Source organism: Camellia sinensis, chromosome 13, assembly GCF_055761805.1.
Source record: "Camellia sinensis isolate YWXY chromosome 13, ASM5576180v1, whole genome shotgun sequence".
Lineage (NCBI taxonomy): Eukaryota > Viridiplantae > Streptophyta > Magnoliopsida > Ericales > Theaceae > Camellia > Camellia sinensis.
The window spans coordinates 31,050,453-31,067,340 of record NC_138973.1 but is presented as its reverse complement, the minus strand read 5'-3'; the positions used below and the strand labels follow the sequence as shown (position 1 = coordinate 31,067,340).

Here is a 16,888-nt window from a genome sequence, read left to right as displayed (position 1 = left end):
TCATGAAGATAAAAAAAATAGAGCTAAATTTAATAAATATAGACAGTTATAATTATGCTATAAATGAACATCTCAAGATGACCCACTTATGATTAGTTGTAATAGGAATTAAGGCTTTAACCAGAGAAAATTTAGGAGCTAGAGTCTTTGTATGTCTTTATGATGATAGGTTTAATGATGTAAGACAAAGTATATTAGGCAGCTATAAATTAGATATGAATTCAAAAGGAGGAATAGCTTATTTCACACCAGATTTTCTTTTACCAACCTCAACCTTTAATAAAAAGATAAAAATATGAATAAAAAGTAGAGATATAAAATGAAAATGGGAGAAAATGATTTATTAGTTTGCACAGGGTTTTTAGGCCTAGCGGTCTCAAAAAGCGATACCCATTCTAGACTTATAAATGATCAGATAATTAAGTTATTAGGAGCAAAAGGAATAAAGGCACTACTAGCTAAAAAATATAATTCTGCAAATAATGCAGCACTAGATTGGAATTTAGGAGATTTCTTAGGACAAAAAAGGTTAGCCCCTCAACATAACCTACTATATCAAAAAGTAGACGGTAGTTATGCAGTAAGATTTAATCAATATACATAGCCCCAAAAAGATCCAAAGAAGATGAATTCAGTAACATAGATAAGGAGGAAAATCAAGATAATCATAGTAGCATAGATCAGCTTTATGTAAGGACAGAGAAAAAAAATAGTATCACAAAATAGGATATATAATATTAATGAAATAGATTTGGATAATTTTACCTTAAGTGATATGAATAAAATATTAGATACTAGATATTATAAATATATAGCTAGGGGACATACCCATGATGAGGCAGTGTCATTTTTGGACTAAGAATTTCATACCGAATATGTAGATATATTTAAAATACCAAAACAGGCTAACGTAGAAGACACATTTTATATGAATACTCAAACATTTCCTCAAACAACAGAAAGCACAGGAACTAACAATCTACAGCCACAGCCCACAGTAGAAGAACCAATGAAATATGAGGTAGGAGGAAGACGACCATTAACCAATAAATGACGTAGTAAAGCAGATCCCAATAAATAGTATGAGTTTAACATAGACAACCAGATCTAAGCATACAATTACAACCAGCCACTAACCAAGGAACCCTTTTAGATTTAGCTAAATTCGACCCTCAGATATGGCAAGAAGTAATAGAGAAATGGAAAAAAGAAAAAGAAAAAAAGATGCAATGAAAGCCTGAATGAATAATCCCTTTGAAGGAAATGATATGTGGGAATATATGGAAACACTTCTAGAAGATTTAGCTTTTAATATATATTTAACTTTTAAAAGAAAATACGATGATACCATTAGACAGCCTTAAAGGATTAGGAGATAACCCATGAAATTTTACTAGTTTTATAAAAGAAATGCTCATAGAATATGACCCTTCCAAAAGAAATGATTATACTCAAAGCATAGCATTAACTGAATTAGATCAGATAGCACTACGAAGTTGGAAATATTTTGTACCATTTAGTAAAGAATATTTAGTCATAGTAGCCAGGACACGGAAAAGTTTTGACGAAGAAATAGGAAATAAATATTTTAGAAAGTGACCTGGAGAATTTAGAAGAGAAATAGAGAAACAATGGTCAATTTATTATACAACCTTACCAGCAAGAATAGCCATATGAGAAGTAAATATAAGAGGAGCTTTAGGAATAGGACCTAGAATAGTTTTTACATTTAGAAAGCTTAGAGAAAAATGTATAGAAGTCAAAATATAGGAAGATTTGAAAAAACAAAACTATGATTTATGCAGTTGCATAATATACACTCCACAACAATATGAAAATAAACATAATAGGAGAAAGAAAAAAAATGAAAAATATAAAAAAATAAACATTGGAGGAATAAATATAAAAAACTATGGAAAAAACAAAAATTTATTAGAAATAGTAGAACTTTTAATAGAACTAATTATAAGCATCTACCTAAAGGAGAGAAAGATAAAAGCGAACAAAGATATGTTAAGAAACCTAGTACTAAAAAATATTGTTTTATATGTGGAGAGCCTAATCATTTTTAAAAAATTGCCCAAAAAGACATAAGCCTATACTAATAAACAGATAGAAAGATTACATATTATAGATTTAGAAGAAGATATTGTAAGCATAAACAGTGATGACTTAGAAGTCTACGGCATAATAAGTGATTATGAATATCAAATAGAAGGTACAAGTTCAGATAGTGATTCAACGAGTGATACCGATATTGATAATCTTTTAGGACAACTTAACCAAGAAATAGGAATGCCCTTTTGGCATAATAGTTTCTTTATGATGATGGAATGTAATCCTAATACTGAATGTCAGCATAACTTTAGGATTGCACTAGGATTTGATACCACCCGATGCAGTTATTGTAATTGGTTCCACTAAGACAAAACTGATTTTTTATGGCACCACATTAACGACATATAATAAATACACGCAGTAGTTTTCCACTTTTACGACTTGCTTTTTTTGCACGTCGTAAATAATTTTCCAATCACGGCGTGTCTATTGCGTAGGCCATGAATGGTAGTAACGATGATTTTTTTACGGCTTGCAATGTTTACCGTAAATAATAAAACTTTCTATGACATGAATATGACATGTCATTAATACATCAATTATACACGACACACATACGTCAGTCGTGAAAAGTATTGCACTTTTCACAGCACACACAACGCCTGCCGTTAAAAGTATTGCACTTTTTACGACGCACACATTGTCTGTTATTAAAAGTATTTTCTTTTTACAACGCTCAATGCATGTCGTGAATTGTATGTTAAAAAAAAAAAACGTCAAAATGAAATTTTCTAGCGCCAATTTACCCAAAATATATATATATATATATATATTAAAAAAAGGAACATATACATCAACTGACATGAGAGCAACTAAGTTTTTAATTTTTTTATTTGTTAAATCAAAGACAAAAGTAATTTTTTTAATTGTTAAACCAAAGACAAAAGTAATTTTTTTTTAGTTTTAGGGTTTGGTAAAAGTGACTTCTCTTTTGAAAAAAATTGTTACATTTTATTCTCTTTGTTGATTTGAAGAGGCAGAAGCAAAACTTGCTTGCAAAACCCTAAAGGGACACTTCGATTTGGTTCATTCTAGAGACGGTTTGAAGTTGAGAAGAAAGGGAAAAGAGAGAGGGTTCGAAGATAGATTTTGGGCACTTCGATCTGGTTCATTCTAGAGACACTGTCCTCATTCTTTCGGCAGGAGCAAACTCTCTTTCTCTCTTTCTCTCTCTCTGTCTCTCTCTCATTGCGATCAAATGTAAAGCTTCAATACATCTTTCATTAGATTGGAGTTTATCAAAAAAAAAAATATTTGTGTTTCTCCACATAGTTTACTTCAGATTCTTTGAGGGTTTTGCTTGAATGATTCATACACTTCATTTTCTCTCTAGAATAAGGCATTCTCATTCTCTGTTTGATTTCTTTTCTTTTACGGTTCGAGCATTTTGATTTCTTTGTGAATGAAGGAACAATAGAGAGAAGTACACCAATGAGGAAGTCTCACACATCCACCACAGATCTACTCACCTGGTCTGAAATTCCCGTCTCCTATTCCCCCTCAATCACCTCTGCTGCTCATTCTCACCAGGTATATCTCGTTTCCCTTCAAACAAGCATTTCACGATTTTGTTTTAATTTAAATATATATATATATATATATATATATTGTCTTTAGATTTCAGTGATTGACTTTGATTTTAGTATTTTTGAATTTTTTTTAAATTTTTTTTAAGGGAAAGTGTTAGCCATCGGATGGGATCAGTAAGGTGGTGTTTGTAGGTCAGGTTACAGATGAAGAAGTTGAGAATTTGAACAAAAGGTGAGAGATCCAACCAAATTTATGTGAATAGTACTTTTAAGTTCTTTCCCTCATGATTGCAATAAAAAAGTTCATTGGTCAATTCTCTCGGAATGGGCTTAGTTAAAATTGTTGGGATGAGAAAGTTATTGTGAAAACAGAAGCTTGAACATCTTAATGTTATTCTTGTTCCTTATGTGATTGAGCCAAACATAATGTAATGTTAATCTTGTTCTTTATTAACAGTGTTCTATGTTTTTAGGAATTACTATGTTGGGATTGAGTCTTGGTGGAGTTTAATTGTGTGCTGTTGTGGGATTGGGTCTTCGTAGTTTAGCTAGCTATCAACATGTTCTTTTTGTGTTGATTCAACGATTTAATTTTTTTATTTTCTTTGATGGGTTTTTGGTTTTATGATTGGTAGGTCTTATATTCAATTATTGTTTGAACCCAAATTTTGTTTTTTTGTTTTTGTTTTTGTTTTTGTTTTTTTCAATTCCTCTTTTCTTATAGGATATAAATGAATTGCTATTTGCTTGAGTTCTTAGATTTGACATGTTGTGTATGTGAACATTTATGTAGCAATGTGAGTATTATTTGTGGGGAAAGAGTAGGGCTGGGCATAGGGTCATCCGACCCGCCCAAACCGCCCTACCCGACCCTACCCGCACAGTTATGGGCGGTTTCGCAAATATATTAGGGTCGGGTGCGGTTTGAAATATTACAAATTTTCGGGTTGCGGGCGGGTTGCGGGTTTAAACCGCACCCGCCACAACCCGCCGCACAGAATAATTTTTTTTTTTTCCCTAAAAAATCTGGACCGTTCATTATTTTTGTTGCCTAACCAAACAAAACCCTAAACCTAATATCATCAAACTCACTACAGAAGCAACTCTCTCTATCTCATCTCTCTCTCTCTCTCTCTCTCTCTCTCTCGTTCTTCTATCTCTCTCTCTGTGGCGATGGCGACGGCAACAACTGGTTTCCACCGATTTCCACCGATCGACGTCTCGTTCTTCCATCTCTCTTTCTCTGTGGCGATGGCGACGGCGTCCACTGATTTCCATCGATCGACGTCTCGTTCTTCCATCTCTCTCTGTGGCGATAGCGATGGTGGCCACTGATTTCCACTGATCGACTCTCACTCTCTCTCTCCGGCAACTCTCAGGTATGCTTCTGTCTGTCTGTCTCTCTCTCTCTTCCCGATCTCTAAATTTTCTTTTTTATGTCAGATCTGTTTGTGTCCTCAATCCTTTATCAAGATTTTATAAATCTGTTTTGATATTTGAATCTGTTATGAATTTGTTATGAATCTGTTTTGATATTTGAATATGTTTTGAATCAGTTATGAATAGGGGGGGTAATGCTTCTGTTTTTCATAGTATCATGTTTTGTCTGATTTATGGGTTTTAGGTTTATTTGCTTATTTATTTATTAAGGATTTGGGGGTTTTTGGGCTTTTGAATGATTTGTCTGCTTTTGGATTTGTGAATTTTAGGTGTTTGTTTAAAGTCCTCAAAGGATGTTGGTTGTGGTGGCCTTGTTGAAATGAATTATGAAAGCCTCCAATTTTGAATTATAAGCGTGTGTGTTTTTACTGCATTCTAGTAAAACTTACAAGTACTAAACTTGGATCAAATTTTGACAACTTGTGTGATAAAAAAGTAACTGATTCTGCTTGAATATTTTAACTTTTGCTTGAATCTGCTTGATTCTGCTTGATTCTGCTTCAATCTGAAATCTGAATTTGTTTTGTTTGATCTTAGTTGTTTTGGCCTCTGTTAATTCTGAAATCTTAGTTTTTTTTTTTTTTGATGCCTCATTGTTTTTATTGATGCCTCATTGATTTGACTAGAATTAGTGCTGTTCTTCAGCTTTCGATAACTCTAGAAATGTCTGAGACTATAAGTCGTCATCTTATCCACCCTTCTCGGAGACATTCCCCAACAGTTACTAAGGTATTCCTTCTGACTCAATGCTGTGATGCTTTCCATGGTTATATATCTATATTGCTGCCATTTTGTTATATATCTTACCTAAATTTTTCTATGTTATCCATGTAGAAAATGATAATCTACTTAGTGCCATGTTTTTTGGATTATCTAGGTTTAGAGCGATGTTAGCATTAGGGGATGATCTTATGAGTCTATTGATAAGTTTTTAAATACTTGACAGTTTGTGTAGCTTTGTTAGCATTAGGGGATGATCTTATGGCTATTAGTTGGTATCATTGTTGCTAAAGCTAAGATGCATTGTTGCTAAAGCTAAAAAAAGTTCAATCCGCAAACCGCCCGCAACCGCCCGCACATCCGTGAACCCTATCCGCACAAACCGCAAACCGCATTGCGGGCGGTTGCGGGTTGACTTTTTCCCAAACCGCATAGATGCGGGCGGGTCCAAACCGAACCGCAAACCGTCCCAAACCGAACCGCGGACACCCCTAGGAAAGAGTTAAGTTTTATTCTAAGTTTTGTTACTTTTGGAAACTTCACACACAGGGTAGTTGTCGAAATTGCATTTAAAGGTTTTCTTATGCAAATTTGTATTCAGATTATTCTTGAATGAGACATTGACTAGGGGTATTCTTACAAATGAAATCATTTCCATGAGAGAGGTGTCTTGATCAAGTTAGGGTTTGACACATTGATCCCAGCCATAGAAATTTAAGGGTCATTGGATTGGTTAGTTTTGTCATGGTTTGTGGCTTGGTTAGTTTTGTCTCAAAGTTTATTAAATGCAAGGTTTTAAAAAGCGGCCGCAACCGTTACGTAACGCCGTTACGTAACGGTCTTGGTGGTTACTGCCACCCGTTACGGCCGCTTTTGCAGTGTGATTGAGATTCACAGGTGTGTCGGCCGTAGCGGTTGCTGTAGCAGTCGTAATGGTGCCATAACAGTCGTAACGGCCTGTTATGCACTGTTATGTAATGGTTCCAAATTGTTTCTTTCGAAAAAATAGACAAAAAAAGCTAAAAAATGGAGAAGAGGGATAGAGAGAAGAGGGAAGATAAAGAAAGAAAATGGAGGAGCAAGAGATAGAAAGAGAGAAGAGGGAAGATGAACATGTTATTGATTTGTTGAAGCTATAAGACTTATGCTATTCTATTCAGCTACTATCACTCAACTATTTTGTTTGTGTGTTATCTATATATTGTTTGAAAATAATAATCATAATAATAATAGGTGTGGTCATTATCTATTTAGCTTAGTTAAAATATGTATATATATATATATATATATATTTAGGCTCTTATTTATTCTCTTACTTTTGTCATTGTTTATTTTATATATAATAGTTAGTGATTGATTTTTTGTATAATATAAAGTCATTAATTATTAAAATAAAATGTAAAAAACTCAGTTTATAGTGATTTAAAAATATGAAATATATTAGATTATATTTAAAAATTTACAAAAAATTATCAATATTTATTTTAAACCCAATATATATGATCATGGGAAAAAAATATGCGTATCAGTAAATTTTTTTTCAAATTGTGCGAAAAATAAAAAAATTCACGGTTTTAGTTACCGCAACCGTTACGCTACAGCCTTTACACTCCACAACCGCAACCGAGCCACCGCCACCGTTACGACGACCGCAACTGCTTTTCAGAACCTTGATTAAATGATTCAGTGCAACCCATTCAACATAAATGATAAGTTTTTCAAGATAGAAATGTGACTTGTCTCATTTTAATTCCACTACTTGGATATTGAGTTTGTGAACTGTGCATGCAATTTCTGTCCAACTATTTTATGATTTTCATCTCTTAAATATAATGAAATTTTAGGAACTTTTTTATTTTTAAATTTTTATGGGGTTTATATATATGTTTAGGAATTTTCAAAATTAATTTCGTCAGGAATTTTGGTGAAAATTAAGTTTGAATCTTGTTTTTATTAGTGTATGTATGATTTTTCTTGTTTGAATTCTATCAAAATCATCACAAACTGTGGGCTTCCAAAAACGGTTGGTCAGTCTCGAGTCTTGACCTACAAATACAAATGTACATAGCACAAAACACGTCTTATTATTACTCATTCATATGGCCATACATGGCTTAGCTTTCTTGCTCTTGACTTCTTATTCATTCCATGTCACATGACTTGTTCATGTTGAACCACATAATCGGATTCGACACATATTTTCTAATTCACTTACATATGATGTTTCTTAGCTTATTAATTCTTAATGGCTCATAAATCATGCCTAAGAATGCCCGGAAAGAGATGGGAACGAAGATATATACTTAAAACATCTTTTAAAAACATGTTGAAAATAAACTGTTGGCTAAAGTTAGCTTTTCGTCACTAGAGCCAGCTAAAGGCAAAAATTGGGCTTTCTTGAGCCACCACTTCGTCGCTCAAGCCAGCTTTTGCAGAGTTTAAAATACTAGGAGCTCGCAATGTTGGCTCGAGCCAGCACTTGGTCACTCGAGCCAGCTGTGAATTTTCTAGGTTTTAAAACACAAAGTTTGGACTCCAAAAATGTATTATAACTTGTAGAGGCTTGCATGGCCATTCCAAACTCATGAAAACACTTTGGTAATCATAAAAACATTTTAGAAAACTCAAATACAAGATGATTCACAAATCATTTGCTCAAAACCTCTTAACTTTTCCAAAATTGAGCTCCAAAGTTCTTGCATGCAAGAAATTCCTTTTCAAAACATAAATTTAAATGGTAAAACAAGATGATTCAAACATGCATGTGCCAAATAACTTACAATAACAATTTGGATGCTCAAAACCAAATTCAACATGGCCAAACTTCATATTTCCACGTATGTATGTCTCAAATTCATTCAAATTCTTTCATTTCACTTTAAACACATGCAATTGAGCCTCAAACCTTTATAAATTATGCATGCATGTGAGTTCTAGCTTTTAATTTCATCTCTAATGGCATGAATGATGTTCAAACATGAGAGTTCTTGACAATTTCATACATGCATGTATGACTTAGCACCATTTCCTTCATTCTAAGCTTATTTTATGCATTTAAACTCATAATCTTGATGAAATCTCATGCTAGATGACTTAGATTCAAAATTTAGAGATTAAATTCTTACCTAGAGTCTTTAATTAGCTAGATACTTGCACAATCTTGAAGAATTCAAGCCAAAGCCTTCAATTTCTCTTCAATTCCTACACTTTCTCTTTCTAAAAGTAAACTCACTCTCTCTAGAATACAATCTCAGATTTTTTTTCACTCAACAATGGGCAAAGATGAGCTCAAATGAGCTTAAGGCTCATGTTTATATAGTTGTAGTGGCTTAATACAATAATTAAAACATTTGGCCCACCAAACACAACTTAATTAATTAAACTAAATCAGTTTTTAATAAAATTTTCCATATGATTCCAAAAAGTTCGAATAACATATTGATGTAACTAATTTTTGTTTTAGAGGCCAATAAGGCTTTCAATTTTTAAATCAAAGCAGAATTTTAAACAAATATTTCTACAAGTAACAGATAAAAAGCCAAATAACATACAAAATATATAATAAACACATAATTTATTTTAACCACTTAATTAACATCCTTAATTACGGATTAGTAATTAATTACGAATCATGGTTGTTACAGTCTCCTCACCTTAAAAAGTTTGGTCCTCCAAACTTGAGTTACCATATATATATATAGATAAGATGTCTTAGGTTCACACTGTTTCCCATTTTCATATGTAGTTTCCTCCCCATTCAGCTTGTTTCAGAGACTTGATTCGTTTCCCAGTCATTTAACAGTTCATTGTTCAATTTGGTATTTGATGCAGCAATCCACCACAGTTATTCAAAGTCATTCAGAAGTTATCAGGTATACAAGGCAAATTCATGTATTAACCCTATAGCAATAAACACAATTCTGAAGTAATCATTCACATATTGTTCATTGGCTTCAGTCTCTACAGATTCAATTGCATTACACATTTACATAGAAGTAGTCAATCATAGAACATATTGATTACATATACTTCCAAGTAGTCAAGTTTTACAATCAAACTAGTCTACTGTCAACAAGTCTCATAGCATCAATTTCGAAGTATGGTAACACAAAAGCAATCATTTTCTTATTCAAACAAGTTCATGATAGTAATGGTAATACCGGAGCAATTAACTATGTGTCATATATACATATTCCCATATTTCCAAAGCATAAGTTACAAAATTCTATATTCCCATTCACGTGTGTTCACAATCAGTTATAGGCATATGGTTAAAAACTATTTATAATCACATAGTCTACTATTGACGGTTCACATTCTTCATAAGTGTTCAAAATTGATTCAAGTTCCTAGTCAATTAGTTCCTGTAGAAACACAATCCGGTCATTCGGTCATAAACAATTCATAATCCCTCATAACGTAATCAAATCAGATAATGGTTCCCAAATTAGGTAAAGGTCTCCTCAAATCAAATCAAATCAAATGAAAATCCTATCGGATCACATCATATGAAAGTTCCATCTGGTCAGATCAAACAAAAGTTCAGAGCGTATGTCATCAAACAAAAGTTCTATCAATTCAAACAAAGGTCTCATCAAATCAAAGTTCTATCAGATCAGATTAGATAAAACTTCTATACCCATCATTTTCAAACGAAGTACATGTCATGACCCGAACCTGCCCCTATGGGTTAAGGTCATAACCGGCCAGCAATCAAGGGATTACCTGTGGCCTCAAACTAGACAAAACGTAATCCATCAGAGTTAAGGGGCCAAACGGAAGCAAATTTACAAATTGTCCATAGAGCAGTGCTTACATGGCACATCAAATGACACATATCTGTATTCATTAATAGCTCACACCAAAAGGGAAAATAACACAAAGTTCTATATGCACAGGATCATTCAAAACTTAGTCAGCCAAGCCAAAACTTATGTACAAAGGTGATTCATTGTTTTCGCCAACATATAATATAACGAAAGAACAAAAGGGTGAAAACGAGTCTCGTGCGTGAGACGCTAAGGCTGACTTCTCAAAACTTGACCTTTCTCACATTTCACCGGGGCTGGGTTTGGACATCTCTTTGCTCACCTACATACACATGAATGAGTGTGAGCGAAAGCCCAGTGAATAATATCAAATAAAGAAGGTACACAAATGAGATTTACATATATCAAAAGGCCTTGGGCCAATTTAGAATTCTACTTAGTACAATAGGCGAATTCAAACTCGAACACATCAAACGGCCTTTGCCTCGAGCCCAATTCATTCATGTCCGACGGCCTCTGGCCCTATCATTCTTGTCAAACGGCCTTCGGCCCAATCATTCATGTCGAACGGCCTTTGGCCCAATTATTCATGTATGTCAAACGGCCTTTGGCCCAACCATTCGTATCCAACGGCCTTTGGCCCAATCATTCATGTATGTCAAACGGCCTTTGGCCCAATCAATTGTATCCAACGGCCTTTAGCCCAGCCATTCGTATCCAACGGCCTTTGGCCCAATCATTCATGTATGTCAAACGGCCTTTGGCCCAATCAATTGTATCCAACGGCCTTTGGCCCAACCATATGGAATAACAAACATTTGTCCGCAATTCAAATTAACAAGCTCATAAGATTTGTATGGAGATAAACAATTGGACAAACAACATACTCCAAGATATCTTTACTAAGATATTACTCACAGTGATCGGCTGGATGATTTGTCCTCGTGCTTGACCCTACACATTTCATAAACATAACGGGTCACAAACGATTTAATCCGTTCTTAATTCATACATCCCTCTTAGGCTTCTTTCTTATCCTTTTAACTTATTTACAAAGCTAAATGTATGCCTAAGAGTGCATAGAAATGGAAGAGAACAGAAATTGAAACACAAAACTAACTTTACAAAATTTCTAAAACAGGGCTCCCCGCTCGAGCGTGGTTTTGGCCACTCGAGTGTGAATTCGGACGCTCGAGCTGGAAGTCACACTACATGGCTCCCTGCTCGAGCGTGAATGTCCCCGCTCGAGCGAACATCAATGTCTGCAAAAGTTATGGGAGCTCGCATTTCACACTCGAGCGGCGCTTTCCCCGCTCGAGCGGATATGCCAAATTCTGGATTTTCGAAAATTGTTCTTCAGGTTCAAACTCCATGTTCAAAGGTTCAAAACTCACATTTTTGGTACAAAAACATGGAGTGGCATTACATAATATAAGAATGCCACCAATGTGAGGCTAATTATTCAAAATCATGATCTAATTCTCAAATAGATCAACATTTCTCTTGCATGGTCCAAACTTATGCACTCAAGCTTCATACCAATTTCATAACTTCATCAATCATGCATGCATGTCAATTTTTGACTTCATTTCTATTTCAAATGTTACAAATGACACTTATTATTATGAAACCCATGAAAATTATGCATACATGTGAAGATTGGTGCCCAATTCTCCATGTTCAACATTATTCATGCTAGCTTATGCAATTCCATGGCAATTCATGGTGATTCATAGTAATTTCATGCATGCATGTGCATTCTAACTTCATATTCAATTCAATCTTTGCCATGAGCTACCATATCACTTGAATTCACAAAATTACAAACTTTACTCATAAATCTTTGCTCAATTACTCACCTATGAGCTTCAATTCTTCCAAATTATAGCAAATTCTTAAGCCTAGCCTTTCAAAGCTTGAGCTCCTTAGCAAGATCTTCAAGATTGGCCCTTCTCTCTCTCTAAATTCGGTTCTCTCTCTCTCTCTCTCTCTCTAAGGTGTGATTTCAGCCAAATGAGTTTAAAAGAGAGGAATTGAGTGAGAATGAGCCTTTTTATAGATTCCCTTAATCACATTTCATTAACACTAATTAATTGAGTACTATTTCATCAATTTAATCTATTTAATTTGGTTCGAATCAATTTTCAATTAAATTTCACCGTAGGCTCTAAAAATTACGCTAATCACAATGGCACAATCAATTTCGGTTTCTGTGGTTGATAAGGCCTTCAATTTTTCAGTTTATAACAGTAAGTTGAACAGATTTTCCTACGGCAAACAGATAAAATTTCTAAACCACATATATTCATATAAATGGCACTCAAAATCATACCAAACACATAATCACATTCATAATAAAGATCAATTAGCATAATACGGAACATGGTTATTACAGTACATTTGGTTCTATAGTTCATACTCCATCTGCTTAGGTACATAGTCAATAGTTCCATAATTATTCTAAGTTCATCAGTTCTCAAAATCACATCAGAGTCATGTATCATACTAGTTCTTATCGAAGTGTTTCAAGTCATATACAATGTGGCATTCTTCAAATAAGTTTACATGTAGGTACATAAGCACGCAGTTGTTCATATCAAGAGGTGAGTATCATAGTTAATATTGCAGTTTTCAAATAAGTCTTTCATATAGGCATACGGTACACAGTAATGTATCATATAAAGTTCCTTGGTAGCACATAATAGCGAGTTATTATGCAAAAGTTCCAAATCAGTCATACAATCACCAAAGCATAGGTTTACTATATGGGGTGTTCAAATAAGTTACATCATCACAAAGTCATAGTCTCGATGGTCTAGTTAATAAAACAAATAACATGACAAATCATTCTGAGCAAAGGTATAGTTATATATGCGCATGTCCAGAATTTAATAATATTCCCAATACGGATTCACAAGTTCGATGTGTGGATGGACACAAAACAGTTTCCCCCAGATATGATAGTTAAGGCAATGATTCACAAGTCTACTCAGTCTAGATACAAATGTAGTAGATACAACGAGTGTGTCGAGTTCGAATCAATTAACGTCCCAAGCAAAGGTATAGATATAAGTAAGTCCAAACATTTTCCATATTACAGTCAATCATAGTGTGTTCCCGTGTCCAATCATTCTAGTATAGTTCAAAAGGTCATACATAACAGTTCATATTAAATTATTGCAATACGGTATAAAGATCTAACCCAGCAGATTCTCATTGTCCATAAGTCCCAACAATTTCCGTGGCACGGGTGATTTGTCAAACTCATAAAGTTTCAAGCATCTCACATATAATTTACATTAAGTAGTAAGTCTTCAAGACAGTCAATAACTAGAGTTCAAAATTCTAATAATTCAATTGGTTTAATCATCATGTCCATAATTTATATCAAGTTAAGGAGTGTACGATTCCCACACAAATTCTCACATAAACATTAGCGCATAATTAAGGTAATACCTGCGTCAGTCATTTCAGTATTCTGAGCATTTCCTAGAACTAGGGTATAAACCCTTCATTGCCTAATATTGCTTCCCTCAAGAGTAGAAGTTGCATTTGTTCTAGTTACAGAAATAGAACCAGTCGTACTAGCATTAGGCCTATTGTTGTTCGGATGAGCTCGTGGGCAACATTTAGCCAAGTGTCATCTCTTTCCGCATTTAAAACAAGCTCCAGATACGTGGCGACAAATGCCTTAATGTTGTTTCCCACATTCTTTACAGATAGGTATATCATTGTTCACATTGCTTCCCCGAGTACATTGTCAAAAGTTCTCGCCTTAGATTTTTCATTCACGGAGGTCATTGAATTACTTGTCAGTTCAACTTTTTGTTTCTTTTGTTTCTTACTCTCCTATTTAGTTGATGATAACGACTTTGATATTTTCAAAGCTGCTATGTTTGCCTCAGACATTAAGGCCCTATTAAGAACGTCCACATACTTTGATAATTTTAAAACACCAACTCGGTCAAACACGTCTAGGTCAAGCCCACCTTCAAATTTTTTAGCCTTCTTGTAGTCAGTGTCTATCATGTGGGGTGAGTATCGGGCTAATTCAGTAAATTTTGCCTCATATTCAGCCACAGTCATATCACCTTGTTTTAGTTGTTCGAATCCGGATACCTTCTTATCTCGGATGCTTTGGGGAAAAAAAATTTCATAGAAAATTTCTTTAAATCTATCCCATGTCATACCTCTATTATCATTTCGTACTAACATCTACCATCTCCTAGTTTCTTCTTTAAGTGTGAATGTTGCCAACAAAACTTTATGTGCCTCAGTACACGAAAATACTTCAAATATTTTCTCTGTTTCTAAAACCCAAGCCTCAGCTTTCAACGGTTCAATACCCCCTAGAAATTCCGATGGCTTCATTTTATTGTATTTATGTGTCAGAGTTATCATATCATTATCAATCAGCTCAACTTGTACTAGAGACGGCAAATGAGGTAAAAGTGATTGTCTTTGTTGTTGTTGTCTCATAGATTTAGTTAAGGCTTCAACCATTCTTTCTAAACGGTTAATTCTAGCATCAGAAGATTCATATTCATCCACGTTACTTGTCCATTTGTCTATACATAAACAGGGTAATTATTAACATAGGAAAAGTTCTCAGTGATTTCATTTTTCATTTTGGTTCAGATATGTTCACATAAGTCATATAACTTTCACGTTCATATGTTCATGTTCACATGACTTACACATTCAATATCGAAATCAACATGACATGTTATTCCACATAACTTCTTTGTTCATACTCATAGGTTTCATTTTCATTTTCTTATCAAACATACACAAAAAAATTTACGCACACTCACACGAGATAATGCCATGTCCCTATTACTTTTCTAGGACATCCTATAGCTCATATGGACTTATGTGTGTGATATAACACGTGCTTTGATACCACTCTGTCATGACCCAAACCCACCCCTATAGGTTTAGCATTGTAACCAGCCAGTAATCTTGAGATTACCGAAGGCCTCTAAACAGATTAAACAAAATTAAGGTGCTAACGGAAGTATATACATAAATATAATCGTCCAATGAGTTGTGTTGACTTATATGAAACAGAATATATAAAAATTTATATACATATCCCAAAAATCATTCTCACTTACACCTATACACTTAACTATAGCATCTTAAGTACAGCTAACAAAACTAAACAAAGTCTTACATACAGAAACAACTGGATCTTATAACATGTGACACTTTAGGAACTTCTACGTGAGGCACAATGGCTGGCTGACAACAAAACATAGATCCAGACAAAAGTCTTTAGGCCAGATCTCCAAAACACTCACCTATACATATATATGTACATACAGTGAACTAAAGCTCAGTGAATAACATTAATATAAAGACGATAGTGTTGTGAAATTTTAAATTTACTTGCAAGCGCACGAACCGTATAATAGTATAGGCAAATGAATGCAAGGTCAAACCCACAGGGACTTGTGAAAATTAAGGATGTGTTTGGTAATGTTTACGTTTTTAGTTTATATTTACAAAAATTTTATAAACTGGTTTTTGTTTATTTTTTGAAAAAACATAAACTACAAACGTGTTTGGTAATTGACAAAATATTTAAAAAATTTTAAAAATATAAAAAAGAGTGAGAAATGGCAAGTTGTGGCAAGTGGCAGCGGAAGACGGTGGTGGAAAGTGGTGACGGTGGGTGGTGGGTGGGTAGTGGTGACGGGTGGGTGGGTGGGTGGGTGATGGTGGCGGATGGTAGTGAGTGGGAGGTGGTGGTGGTGGGTGGTGGGTGGTGGTGGCAAGTGGGTGGCGGGTGGTGACGGGTAGGTGGCGGGTGGTGGTGGTGGGTGGGTGGGTGACGGTGGCGGGTGGTAGCGTAGTGGGTGGTGGTGGTGGTGGTGGTGGTGGTGGCGGGTGGTAATGGGTGGGTAGGTGGGTGGGTGACGGTGGTGGGTGATGGGTGGTAACGAGTGGTGGTAGTGGTGGCGGTAGTGGTGGCGGCAGGTGGTGGATGGTGGTAGCAATTGGGTGGCGAATGGTAGGTGGTGGCGAGTAGGTGGCGGGTGGTGGTGGTGGTGGGTGGGTGGGTGACGGTGGCGGGGTGGTAGGTGGTAGTGGTGGTGGGTGGTGGTGGCAGGTGGGTAGTGGGTGGTGGTAGTGATGGGTGGGTGGGTGACGGTGGCGGGTGGTAAGTGGTAGCGAGTGGGTGGTGGTGGTGGGTGGTGGTGGCAGGTGGGTGGCGAGTGGGTGGTGGGTGATGGTGGGTGGTGGTGGCGGTGGTGGTGATGGTGGGTGGTGGTGGCGGGTGGGTGGCAAGTGGCTGGTGGTTGTGGG

At 35.4% G+C, this 16,888-nt stretch overlaps 1 long non-coding RNA gene across 3 annotated transcripts in view; it reads left to right on the top strand.

Moving 5' to 3' along the window:
- Positions 1-2,932: 2,932 nt before the first annotated feature.
- LOC114264181 (uncharacterized) overlaps positions 2,933-16,888 on the top strand; it is a 44,371-nt gene continuing 30,415 nt past the window's right edge. For 2 of the 3 annotated variants that reach the window (XR_014348608.1, XR_014348609.1), the window contains exons 1-4: positions 2,933-3,648; positions 3,794-5,026; positions 5,733-5,816; positions 9,639-9,679. This is a non-coding gene — a long non-coding RNA (uncharacterized LOC114264181). The remainder of the gene's footprint in view (positions 3,649-3,793; positions 5,027-5,732; positions 5,817-9,638; positions 9,680-16,888) is intronic. The other variant, XR_014348610.1, reaches the window with a different exon arrangement.